The sequence below is a fragment of the Castor canadensis genome, chromosome 2 (assembly GCF_047511655.1).
Source record: "Castor canadensis chromosome 2, mCasCan1.hap1v2, whole genome shotgun sequence".
Classification (NCBI taxonomy): domain Eukaryota; kingdom Metazoa; phylum Chordata; class Mammalia; order Rodentia; family Castoridae; genus Castor; species Castor canadensis.
This window is the reverse complement of record NC_133387.1, coordinates 135558076-135571014: the sequence shown is the minus strand read 5'-3', so window position 1 is coordinate 135571014 and position 12939 is coordinate 135558076. Positions and strand designations below refer to the sequence as shown.

At 41.2% G+C, this 12939-nt stretch overlaps 1 long non-coding RNA gene across 1 annotated transcript; it reads left to right on the top strand.

Annotated features, from left to right (window-relative positions):
* The first annotated feature begins 4115 nt into the window (after nucleotides 1-4115).
* On the top strand, nucleotides 4116-12530 carry LOC141420797 (uncharacterized). Its single transcript, XR_012445445.1, has 4 exons — nucleotides 4116-4688; nucleotides 7984-8023; nucleotides 8332-8433; nucleotides 8590-12530. It is a non-coding gene; the product is annotated as an uncharacterized lncRNA (long non-coding RNA).
* The last annotated feature ends 409 nt before the right edge of the window (nucleotides 12531-12939 follow it).

Here is a 12939-nt window from a genome sequence, read left to right as displayed (position 1 = left end):
TCGAATCTGAAATTTCTATTTTGAAGACGCTGCGACACCCTAATATTGTTCAGCTGCTCCATGTAGAGAAGACTGCAGAGCAGGTTTACCTGATCCTTGAGTACGCGAGTCGGGGGAGCCTGGATCAATACGTCAAGACTTGCCGCTCCCTCGGGGAGACTGAGGCCCGTAATTTTTTCAGACAAATTGCTCATGGATTGGTTTATTGCCACCAGCAGGGCGTGGCACACCTTAATGTTAATCCGTGTCACATCCTATTGGATTACGACTACACAGTCAAACTCTGTGACTTCCAAATGAGCACCAGGTTCGAGGTAGGGCAGGAGCTGTCGGAGGAATGTGGCGCTTGGTCATACCGGGCGCCTGAAATGTTCCTTCACGAGAAGTACCATGGGCCCAAGGCTGATGCTTGGGGCCTAGGAGGAGTACTATATTATATGGTTGTGGGAATGTCCCCCAACTCGGGCAAGACCTTTAAGGACATTCGCAACAAAGTGCTAAGCGCAGCGTACTGCGTGCCACAGCAGGTGTCTGCTGAGTGCCAAAATGTCCTGGCTCAGTTGTTCTCTTTTGACTCCAGCAGGAGGCCCACGGTGGAGGAGATCCTGGAGCACGCTTGGCTCCACAAAGGTCCTCCCAGTCCTCCTATCCAAACCCTGTCTGAAACCCCGGACCCCAACATAATCTCAGCAATGGCTATTATAGGATTTGATCCTAGCGATATTCTGCAATCATTGCAAACTAAAGAAATAAACGAAGCCACTGCATTTTACCTTTTGTTTGAAGAGCAGGCACGCAAGCAGGCTGATGGCCCTATCCAACTTGGTCCTGTACAACCTGGAGTAACACCTTGCCCTTACCCCACAGATCTTTCCACCTGTTCTCCCCCTCTAAGGAGGACAGCCAGTGCTCCTGCTCTTTCTCGTCCCTTCTTCCTGACATCGCAATTTAATCATTTGTCCCAGGATTATGAAAACTCAGTGAAAAAGGGTGGCACAAGAACCTTCATGACCACCAATCCTCTCTTCAACCGGCAGAAGAAGGTCCCCATCTCCAACAGCGTGCCCCAGCCTCCTCCTGTGGACCCCGAGGGAGACAAGTCAGCTGAGCTCAAGTCCACGGTGGAAAACACCCTTCCCCCTGGACAAAGTCAGGATGTGATGGAAGGAAATCATCTGCCCACGGATGACAACCCAGAGAGGAAGGGCAGAACAAGAACCTTCATTACCACCAGTCCTCTCTTCAACCTGAAGAGGAAGGTCCCCTCCTCCACCAGTGTCCCCCCACCTGCTCCTGAGGACCCTGAGGGAGGCAAGTCAGCTGAGCTCAAGTCCACAGTGGAAAACACCCTTCCCTCTGGACAAAGGCAGGATGTGGTAGAAGGTAATCATCTGGCCGGGGATGACAACTCATCCAAGAAGGGCAGAACAAAAACCTTCATTACCACCAGTCCCCTCTTCAACCCATGGAGGAAAATCTCTAGTACCATCAGAGTCTCCCCTTCTGCTCCAGTGGACCCTGAGGGAAGCAAGTCAGCTGAGCTCCAGTCTCCTGTGGAAAATGCCCTCCCCCCTGAGCAAAGCCAGGCTGTAAAGGAAGGTGCTACACCCAACAGGAGGCAGCGCTGGAGAGAGGTGACCAGACGGTTAGTAGCCAACATTCTCAGAATTTGCTGCTGTCTGCCCAGCTCAAATGCACACCACCACCAACCTTTTAATAACAAAGTGCATCAAGTACAGCAAGACGATGGAGAGCAAGTGGAAATGAGTGTCGGGGACCTTCACACAACCATAGGGAAGGGTCCCCCCGGTGTGTACTGAAACAGTGACGGAGGGGCTGGGCAGAAGTTCATCCCACCGGTGCCCAGCTGACCCTGACCGGTGCCTAGCAAGCCCAGCAAAGGTGTCCACCTCATCTGGGAAAATCTCAGAGACATTGGAACTTTTTTAAATCAAAGTGAAAAAGGTAGGTTCTAGGGGCCCAAATGTGAGAAACACATTGTGCATTGGACCCAGCCCTGATGTCCATTTCTTGCTTTGACCTCAAAAGGAGCCATTGTGAGGGAGTTTTATCAGGAGGTGGCATGGGTTGGAGTTTTGTTCACATGGTGCAGGGAGCTCTTGGTTGGTGACCTGCTAGACACACATAGCTAGGTTGTTTGTGCTTTTTCTGTTTGGCTTTTAATTTTGCTCATTTTTCTTTCTTGTTCTTTTGTTGTTGTTTGATTTCATTTTTGTTTTGTTTTTTAGTAAGCTTCAATTCTGGATTCTACTTTCTGAGTTCTGCGAAAATCACAGGAACTAACTTGTTGACATTGGGCCAGTCCCTTAATTCTTTCTGCTACTTTGTGCTTCAAGCTGTCAAATGTAGGTGTTGGACTAACCAGTTGCTCTTTAAGCTTCCCTCTGCCACTAATACTGTGCTACCCACTTCCGTCTCTTGTTAGCCTTCCTAAGTTTTCATAATGTTCACAGTGTCATGGCTTTTACTTAGCTTCTCCAGTTGGGTAACGGTGGGGGGGGGGAATTAAGGGGTTTCCAGGGCATGGTAATTCACTCTTTTAACCCTAGCTACTAGGAAGGCTGGTCCAGGTAAAAGCTAAAGACCCTATCTGAAACAACAAACTAAAAGCAAAAAGGACTGGGGCGTGGCTCAAATATCGGAGCACTTCCCAGTAAGCATGAGGCCCTGAGTTCAATCCCAGTACTTCCCCAAAATGAAGAGAATTTAAAAAAAAATTAAGAATTGTTACTTCTTAAAAGGTGTCTCCTAATTTTCCCATTTTTCTTTCCTGGTAGTACTGGGGTTTGAACTCAGCGACTTTTACTTTCTAGGCAGGTGCTCTAGGCAAGAGCCACTCTGCCAGACCTTTTTTGTGATGGATTTTTTTCTACATAGGGTCTCAAGACCTATTTGGTAAGGGTTGGCTTTGATATGTGATCTTCCTGAGAAGCTAAGATTAGAAGCTTGAGCCAATGGCACCAGCAAGAATGATAATTCCTAGAATGTTCATCTTACTTAGCTTCTGCATTCGATTTCTTTCTCATATAGTGCTGTACTTAAGGGTGATATTGTTGCTTCTTGGCATTAGTTATGCTTGTTTTAAATTGGGACTGTAAATTTTTGAATTTCCTAGAGATACATGGAAGTTTTATGGCATTACTGGAAGGATGCAAGTCACTTCCTCAAAACAAGCTGAAAATGGAATATAGCAATATTTAAAAGCTTTTATTAATATGTGACAGCATAATTTGTACTAAGCAATCTTGAGCTGAATTTTACAACTTGAGGTGGATGTCATTAGTACTGGCTAGTATTCTGATCTTATCTTTCTGTCTTAGATTTTATGTAACTCTGATTGCAAATTGTTTTGACTTTCCTTTCTTTCATCTCAAGTGAACTTTAAATTTAAGAAATGACTTTTTTCTTTTGAATCCTGCACAAGCCTAGTTGCTTTAGGAATAATACATACCTACTCTTTCCTACCTTATGTCAACCTTGCAGCAAAACATTTAACAAATGCTTGTGACTGTAAGTCATCTTAGCATGTCTTACAAGTTCACTGTATGTCAACATCCGTTTCAAAGTATTTAGGAAAATATACCTTAGAGGGGGAAAAAAGCCTAGAGTTCTGTTAAGAGAGAATCGGTTTGTCAGTGGGAGATGAAATTTTACCAGCTTTAGCAGACAGTTCGGGGACAGCATAGCCATATATAAACTACAGGTAACACACAGCTCATGAATAAAAATAAAGGTTGCTTTTATTTCCCTAATGGGTAGAAAATGAAAAGAAATGGCTTGTGAATTAACTCAGAGTGAACGTCAGGGAAGGGAGAAACAATGCGTTTTTAGGCAACGCATATCGGGTCGTTTTCTACCTGCCATCTTGATGCGTGCTGTTCCCCCTTCCCGCTTTTCAGTGATCAAAGTGGCTTTTCGAGCACCGTCAGGAGCCTTAGGCTTCGCGGCAGGCAGAGTGGGACCCGGGCAGGGCGGCGGCGTCCAGCGCACTCGGCCCCAGGACGGACGCGGCGTCCGTTGCCGTGGGTAACGGCTGGGCGGAGGGGAGGGGGCGGGGCGACCCCGCGCGCCTGCGCACTGATGGCCCCTGGCGGGCGCGCGCGACCCCACGCGGGGTGGACTGGGCGCTGTGCCGGGTCCGTCGTTCACGCCGCGGGGTTCCTGCTCCTCCGCCTGCCCTCGGCTGCCTGGGCCCCCGGGTGGTGCTGGAGTCGGCGGTCGCGGACCTGCTGCGCCGCTTCCTGGGGGACCATGTGGCTGTAAGCGCGAGGGCTTGGGGCGGCAGGTGCGGGGGCCAAGTCCGGTGGCCGCCGTGGGCTCTGGAGGAGGCGGGACCCGCCCGCGCCGCCCTGTCCGGTCCCCGCGTCCCTGCGGCCACCGCCCCCGCCGAGTGACCGACCGCGGGAAAGGAAATGGCCTTTCGCGCTCATCTGCCCCAGCAAGCTCCCATCGAGAGGACCTGGCCTCCCTCATCAAGGGCCCGGGGAGGGACCGGCAGAGAAGAAAGGCGGTCTCTCCCACTTTGCTAGGGCCAGCCTGGAACTTTTCGTCCTCTTGCCTCCACCTCCAGGTTTGCATTCCTATTGTAGCTGTATCCACGCACCCCGGTGTTAAATGCATTCTAAGTCAAGTCAACCTTTACTGAGTACATACTGTGAGGAAAAGAGGTAAGGAGCTCATAGTTAGGTTGGATTTAGATAAGCTTAAAGTGTTAAGAACTTAAAATACAGCATGAGCTGGAAATTTGGAGAAATTTTTGGTGGGAGGTGTTTAACCATCACTATATCTCCTACATTTTGTAGGTCATTTTAAAGGCATCCTTGGACTTAGGCAGGGTTGTTACATGTCAGTGCCATTTGATTTTTCTTCATAAATACAATAACTTGCTTTTCTGTAATTTAGAAACTTTATGTTTTTCTTTAAGGTGATTCTACCCCTTGCTCTCATTTCTACCTTGTAGCTCCTTAACACAGATTATGTATTAGATAATTTTTCTTTTCTTTTTTGGTGATACTGGGTTTGAACTCAGCTTCATGCTTGCAAATCAGGTGCTCTATCCTTGTGCCACATCTCCGGTCCATTTTGCTCTGTTTAGAGATGGGGTTTTGTAAACGGTTTGCCTGGCCTGGCCTTGAACTGTGATCCTCCTTATCTCAGCCTCCCAAGTAGGTAGGATTATGGGCACCCAGTTTATTAGGTAAATTTTGAGTGGGGTTTACCCTTTTAGGGCTGTTTCTTACTCTTTTTTTTACCCTTTTAAGGCAATCATTCAAGATGGGTTTTGAATGTTTATGTGTCACTTTCCAGCAGCATGTGCTCATCCAGTGTTTAAGCAACATGTGGGAGCTCCTGTGAAGCAAGGCTATACCTGTAGCTTTCCTTATCCTTTAGGCCTGCCAGTCCTACTCAGGAGGCCACAGAGCTTTCCTTCCTGTCTGTACTTTGGTGTCTTTGGCCCTAATGAGGTTAAGAGCCACCTGATGGTGGGATTGGCTTTAGCGGTTTCCTTGTTAGCAGTCAAGTGTATCCATCTTTCATCATAGGTCATTCTGACCCCCTCCCCCTTTTTAAAGATTAGACACAAATATTTGCCTTTCTGTGTTTTTAGAAACTTGCTGTGGCTGCTGTGTGTTTTTGACCTGCTGATTTAGCAACAACAGTAAAGTTATTTGTATGTGTATACAATTACTATTTTTTCCATGAAGGAAAACTTCTCTAAGGTACTTGGTTAAACGTAAACTTGTGGTCAATCCCAAGTAAGGAAGCTTGGGATTCCTTACCCAGTCCCAAGTAAGGAAGCTGAGGAGGAGAATGGTGAGTTTGAGGCAGGCTGGGCTATATACCCAGACACTGCTCTCCCTTCCCCAAACCCCAAAATTTTTGGGCATTTATCATAGGATATGTAATGAAACTGCTGCATCAGTGTCTGTGAGACTAATTGGTGGTGGTGTGGAAATACAGTTGAAGGAACGAATTCACTTTTATCTCTTTGCCTGAGGTTGGTCTTAATCTGAAAGCTGTTGCTGTTCGTCCTTTTCTCTTTACATTAGGACTTGAGGCTCCTCCTTCACTGCAAATAATTACAGAATGAGATTGCTAAATTACTGTTAGGTCACATGCACTGTTTTTAGAGGCAAAGTATGCATTTGTTAGGTTCTGGATAGCAGAAATAGATCTTCGTTATTTTTGTGTATCTGTTGGTAAGGTAGATATTAGGTATAGGAAGAATTTACATAAAAATATTGAGGTCATACTGACCTTAGGATTTACCTTTATTTTATTTTCCACGTCCCTTATTATAATTTGTATCACCATTCCACATAAAAGTCGTATCTGAGGCTGGGCATGGTGTGCATGTCTATAATTCCCCCTACCCAGGAGGTAGAGATGAAGAGCATTGTGGTTTGAGGCTAGCCCAGGCAAAAAGCTGTTGAGACCTCATCCCAATAAACAGTCTAGGCCTGGTGGATCATGCCTGTAATGTTTGAACCGAGCCCTGGGCAAAAATGCAAGACTGTCTTAAAACTAATTAAAGCAGAAAAGGCTTGGAGGCATGACTCTGAAGGAGGGACTGCAGGAGGTCCCAAAAGGTGATAAGCCATCATGGAGATGATAAGTGGTCCAGGAGACACTTCTCCTTCCCAGGAAATGGCTGTCTGCACCTGAGAGACATCTCCACCCTCAGGCAATGCTCAAGAACCCTGAACACCTGAAAATTCTTGCGTGCATCATCTGTGCATCAGCCCAAGTGATAAAGTGCCTGCCTGTCAAGCATGAGGCCCTAGGTTCAAACTCCAGAATTGCCAAAAAAGTAGTATATAATATAAAAACTAGAAATACTGAAAACCATTAATAAAAAAGGCGTTCTTAATCTATCACCCAGTGACAGTTACTTAAAATCTCCCTGTAGGTTTTTTAAATACACTACTTTCACTTTATTAGCCATATTAGTAATATTCAGTATTCCACATCTTAAATATCACCCATTACTTCTTCAGAGCACCAGAGATCAGTGCAGTAGCAACAGCCCTCTTTTTGTAAGGACATTCATGATTTGATACTGCACACATTTGTGTTAGTTCCTTACCAGCTATGATGCAGACGACTTCTGAGCACCCTTGGCGAACTTGACCCACCAGTCAAGAGTCTCTTGGAGGGAGAGTCAGGTTCGCAAGTCTTCATATGGACCTTAGGCCTTGCTAACTAGTTGAATGGCTTAAAGTAGGCACTAACAGCTGTGCAGATCCCTTCCCCTGGCTTGAACAGAGGTCCCAATTGTAATTTTGTACAATTCTGTGTAAAGAATCAAACCATAAATATTTGCTCTGTGTAACTTTAGAGGATGTAATGCTTAAGGTTTTTTCCCCCAAATGCTGAACACGTATCTGTTTTCCATGATTACTTTGGTGCTGTGACATCTGGGCAGTGACAACCTCCGTCAATTCTGCCTCCCAGATCTTTCTTTACTATGACCCCACACCTTTGACCCTGAACTTACTGCCTTATTTTAGGTTTTAGTTTATGTTCAGTTTATAGAAGCTGCCTGACTGAACTCTCTCCTTTCTCTCTTACCATAATGTAGTAGTGTTTTCTGGCTTTTCGTGAGGCTTCTTACCTGCTTCTCTTCCTTTATTGCAGCTCTTAACAGTTTATTTTAGAGAATCTGAAAATTGCATATTTTCGTCTTTGTTGATGCTATGGATACAAATACATAAACACACACACCCCTTTAAAATTGCACTACTCTGGGTGTTCTGTGAACATTTCCGCTGTGTCTGTCTGTATTTTTGCTCTTCAGTATAGGCATACTGTGATTTCAGCCTTCTCTCTGAACATTTGGTCTTTGGGCCCTTCCTTCACCATGTATTCTTAGCTCTTAGGATTGTATTGTTAGTGTTTGGTACTGCATTATGACAGACACCGGTGTGTTAATTCTATTTTTTTCCTCTTTTTTATATGTAGTGTGACTTTTGATAATCTACAGAGGATAGAACATGCTCTGGTAAGTTTTTTTTAAGCTACGGTAAAATTTCAGTTAATTTAGTAAGCACTTAAGAAACTTTTGGCTACTAGGCCATCTGGTACCAGGTGTCAGATAAAGTGATTTGTGTCACTAACAGCAGGATAACTTGTTTTAACTATTTGCCATAGGAAAATCTGAGATTAAAGATTCAGAAGTTTTTCCTAATGATCAAAATAGTATCTTTTGGAGAATGGGAATTTCTTTCACTTAATTTGACTGTATAGTTTTGTACTATGCATTTTTCTTACAGGAATTTCTTTTCAAACTTATCTTTACATGTTTTGCAGGTAAATAAGGCCTTACATGAACAAGCTATCTAGTGAATATTTTTATATTTGAAAATAATGAATTGACAGTCTACCCTTATAGTATTGTGGTAATATTAACAGGTAAGTCAGAACTTTTTACTCTTACTTCAGTAAGTCATTTGCACTCTTTCTACTGAACTAAAAGCCAATCAACACCCCTTCCCCCAGTTAGGTTTATATTTATCCTATTGTGCTTATCTTGAGTTTATGTAGTGACTAAATGTTTTTTCATTAAAGTTTCAGGTTTCTGAAAAATGAAGAAAACAGGAAAAAACTGAGAAATTTCCAGTTTCTTAATGTCCTCAAGCATCAGTTTAATCCTCTTAGAGTAGAGTGCACTATCCAACAGCAGTGCATCTGTGTCTTTGCGGCTAGACTGAGATGAGAAGAAGCTCCTGGCACACAGCAGCACTCAAATTAGTTAATTGTTCTTTCCCTCTCTGTATATGGCATGCCACAATGTTAAAATTTATCTAAGAACTTAGAAATTGTGCTAGAGATGGGAATGACGCTTATTTTTCTCAATTTATGTTAATATTTTATGAAAATTAAGTATAATTAGAATTGTTCTTTCCCTCTCTGTATATGGCATGCCACAACGTTAAAATTTATCTAAAACTTAGAAATCGTGCTAGAGATAGGAATGACGCTTATTTTTCTCAATTTATGTTAATATTTTATGAAAATTAAGTATAAATAGAATTGTGGGGCAGGGGACACAGGATGTACATACTTAGAAGACAGACTGAACCCTGGGATAGCCTAGGTGGAATTTTGGTGAAAATTAACTGTGGTGTGGCAGCACTACCTGCTGAAGCTTACAGGTGGTAAGGGAAACTGTCCCCCTGCCCAGCTTCGTCCCTGAGGATGGTCCCATGGAACTGAGCAGGGTCAGCTGTCCTCTCCAAGCTCCCGAAGGTCATGTCAGGTGGCACTGGAAGAGGCTGGACTGTTGAGCAGGCCAGGGTCTGAGTGAAAGTAGGCATCTTTAATCAATACTCGCAATATTCTAGAAAACCCTATACTGTGCTGGTGGAGGCCAAAGGTCCAGGTCACTGACACACAAGGGGGCAGTGGCCCCAGTCCCCTCTCTGGCTCTCGTGGGCTATGGGGAACCCTTGGCATCGTCAGTTTTGAATATGCACACGGCTGAGGCGTTGGTACTGAGCCTGAAAAACTTCACAGCTTCTATTGGGCATATTTTCTTTTTACAAATGAGGGAAAATTCTCCCCATTTTTGAGTCATTCTTTTGTCAGTTCTACAAAATTGCATGTAACTTATAAATGTTTTTAAAAGATACAGTTTTGTCAATATTTAATATTCTGCTAATTTGATTTTGAATTGTAAATGTCAAGTATTCTGTTTTTGGGATTTTTATGTTTTATTATACTTTGTTAAAAAGGAAAAATTGTACATTTTTAGAATGTTTTTATGAGTAAATTTAACGTACTGAAAATAAAAATTTAAAAAATTAATTGTAAAATATTTCTGATTTATATTCTCTGTGAATTCAAGCTAACCTCCTTTCCCTGTTTTGCTAGATTGGTGAGGTTTTACTTTGAAATGGGGTTTTTCATTTATTTGGTGTGAAAATTGTTTCTGGAATATAAAAATGAGAATGAGATCAAATGTTTAGAAATACATGTTTCTGGTTTGTAGTGCTGACTGTCACATGGGCAGTGCTCTGGAGGCATTGCTGTTCTGCATGCTCAGTCAGCATCCCAGCATGTAGAAGATATTACCATTCACTCATCCTTTCCGTTCTGAAATATTTATAAGCACATGCTATGTACAAGACTACCCAGGTAGCTGTGGGCGAGGCAAGGGTGAATATGATATCTTTGTCTTCCAGGAAGTTGTACAGGTTTAAAATTAGGACGTAGATTAAAATTGTATTTCCAGTGTAGTGGATGAGTTATAGTAACTAAGGAAATTTTGCCTTATTCTCTATATTCTTACCAAGGAGGTTTCATAATGGCCTAACATCTGTTCTTTTTGCTTCTAACGTATCAAAAGGATTTACTAGCTTCTCCAGGTTTACTCACTGAGTTGTAAGAGTCCCATTACATATAAGGTTGCAAGCATATTTTCCTCATTTTGCCCTTCTTAGGAGCATTCATATTAGTTATTAAATTTCTGCTTAGGTTGAAGTGTTACCACTTAACCTGTAGAGTCATTTTGGCTAAGTAAGCTCAAGTATGATTTGATTTTCTAAGAGCTGGCTATATTTGAAGTTGCCCCTGACTTATCCTTTTACTCAAATTAAAAAAAAAGTAATTATTTCTGATTTATAAAGGGAGACAGTAGTACAACTAACTGAATTCCAAGACCTTTTTGAAATACAAGACATAATGAATTACAATAAAGGGACAGAAAAAAGATTTAGGGAAGATAGTCCTGTTTTATTAAATTAGTTAAAGGAGCATTTCCTACATTTTCATCTTACCACTAAAAAAGGCAATCAAGTTTTGTTAAGAGATGACTATAAATAATATCCAAAATTAGTAAAGATGATATCCAATAAAAAATATCAGACTTAAAGGTGACAGTGAAGTATACTGGTATACTTCTAGACTGGTATACCTCTAGACTTCCCCTGACCTCAGAACCATTTAAAAAACTCAGAGGTTTACAAGTCAAAAAGAAATTAAATTTTTTAATTTTTTTTTTTATTTTGGAGGTATGGGAGTTTGAACTCAGAGCATCTGTACTGGCTAGGCAGGTACTCTACCACTTGAGCCACTCTAACAGCCCTGTTTTGCATTAGATATTTTCAAGATAGGGTCTCATGAACTTTTTGCCCAGGCTGGCTTTGAACCACATTTCTCCTGAGTTCTGCCTCACAGTAGCTTAAATTATAGGTGTGAGCCACTGGTGCCAGGCTGGAATTTATAATGGAGAAATAATTTGATGTATTAACCCTGGGAGTAAATTCCCAGGTAAAACTGGCTTGATTACATCCCTAACCAGGTGACCAGAATAATCTCCCTTACATAACATCATTTCTTCTTCAGCTTGGTATATTATCAATTCTGTGAACTTTGAGCATCTTCATTTAAAAATGCTAGTGATTCTAGTGTGACTCATTCATGTATGAGCTAAGTCAAGATTCTTTTCTCCTAAATGTCTTGATGAGCAGTATCAAGAGAACCAACACATTAAAAGTAGCATTATTCAAAATTAATAATGAGGAAGAAGGTATTTTATTTTTGGAACATGGAAAATTTTAGGGGTAGGTAAGGTTTGGGCAGAATTGCTATAGTGCTATTGAGGCGACAGGGTCATTCCCTGCTGAGAGACTTGGAAAGAAGGACACTAGCAAATAGGAAAAGGATAAAGAAAGAAAGATGAGAAGACACCCAAGGCAGATTTTACGCATTTCAAAATTGAGCTGTCTTCTCTCTTCTGTCCTGTATAGGCTTTTTTCCCAGGCAGGTTAATAATATTAGGGCCATAGTTCATCTATCTTGGAAGTGGAAGTTTTTGCCTGAGTGGACTCAAGCAGTTAGTTTAACCTCTCTGGTACTGAGTTTTTCCTTTTTCTCCCAAATTGGAATAATAGCTACTTCATTTATCTTACAGTTTTGAAATATTAAGTGAGAGAATAGCTATCAAAAGTTTCACAAAGTATTAAGTATAATGTGAATATTTAATTGTAATATCAAAAGATACATATAAACTTACGTGTAAAGATATCTTTGTAAACTTTAATGTTTGGGGTTCTTCATTTTTTCTGAGTGATATACATAAAGTATTCATGGAGTCTTGTTATACTTCTACTTGAAAGTGAGAAATTCATATTCTCTTGAGCTGTCAAATAAGGACATAAGGATGAAATTGTTTCTTTAGGTAAATTAGCTGTGAAGATGCCTTGGAAAAACCTTTATGGAGCATTTGTTGCTACCCTAGAGAGATTATACCTGCTTATTGTTCCTGGAGTAAGTATGTTGCTGTTTTATTAATCATTCTTATCACAGTGAAATTAAATTGTTATTTGGGTTAAGTATTTTAGTATCTTTATAAGACAGAAGATAATGTAAGGAAATGAATCATATGCATATATATAAAACATATGGATAGATACACGCTTTACACATGTACTTATTTATTACTCTAGCTGTCTATAAAATTTTTATCTTAATGTTAAAAAGAATAAATTCAACCTATTTCAAGTTTATTCTACTCTCTCTGAGTAATTATTTTGCTTTTGAGCTTTCTTTTGAGATCATTACCAGGTTTACTGTTAAGGAATGAAATGAAATAAATTTTTTAAAATGTACTGATGATATGGTAATTGACAGTTTTGAATTGGCTAATATATTTTTTCCTCATTTTGTTGCTTCTGATTTTAAATGAATTTTTTTCAAAAATATGTGTGACATAATTTTATAGAAATGATAGTATTTTAATTTGAATGCATATTTTAAAATATTAAAGTTTAAGTCATAAGTTTAGGTATTAATGTTTTCTAATTAGGTGTATCCATCTGACTGGTAGGAAAAAATGGATGTTTTAGGGAAAATCACTTTTAATTTCTCAACTGTAATGCAAATATAATTTTTATTTTTGCATTTTGCCTACTAGTC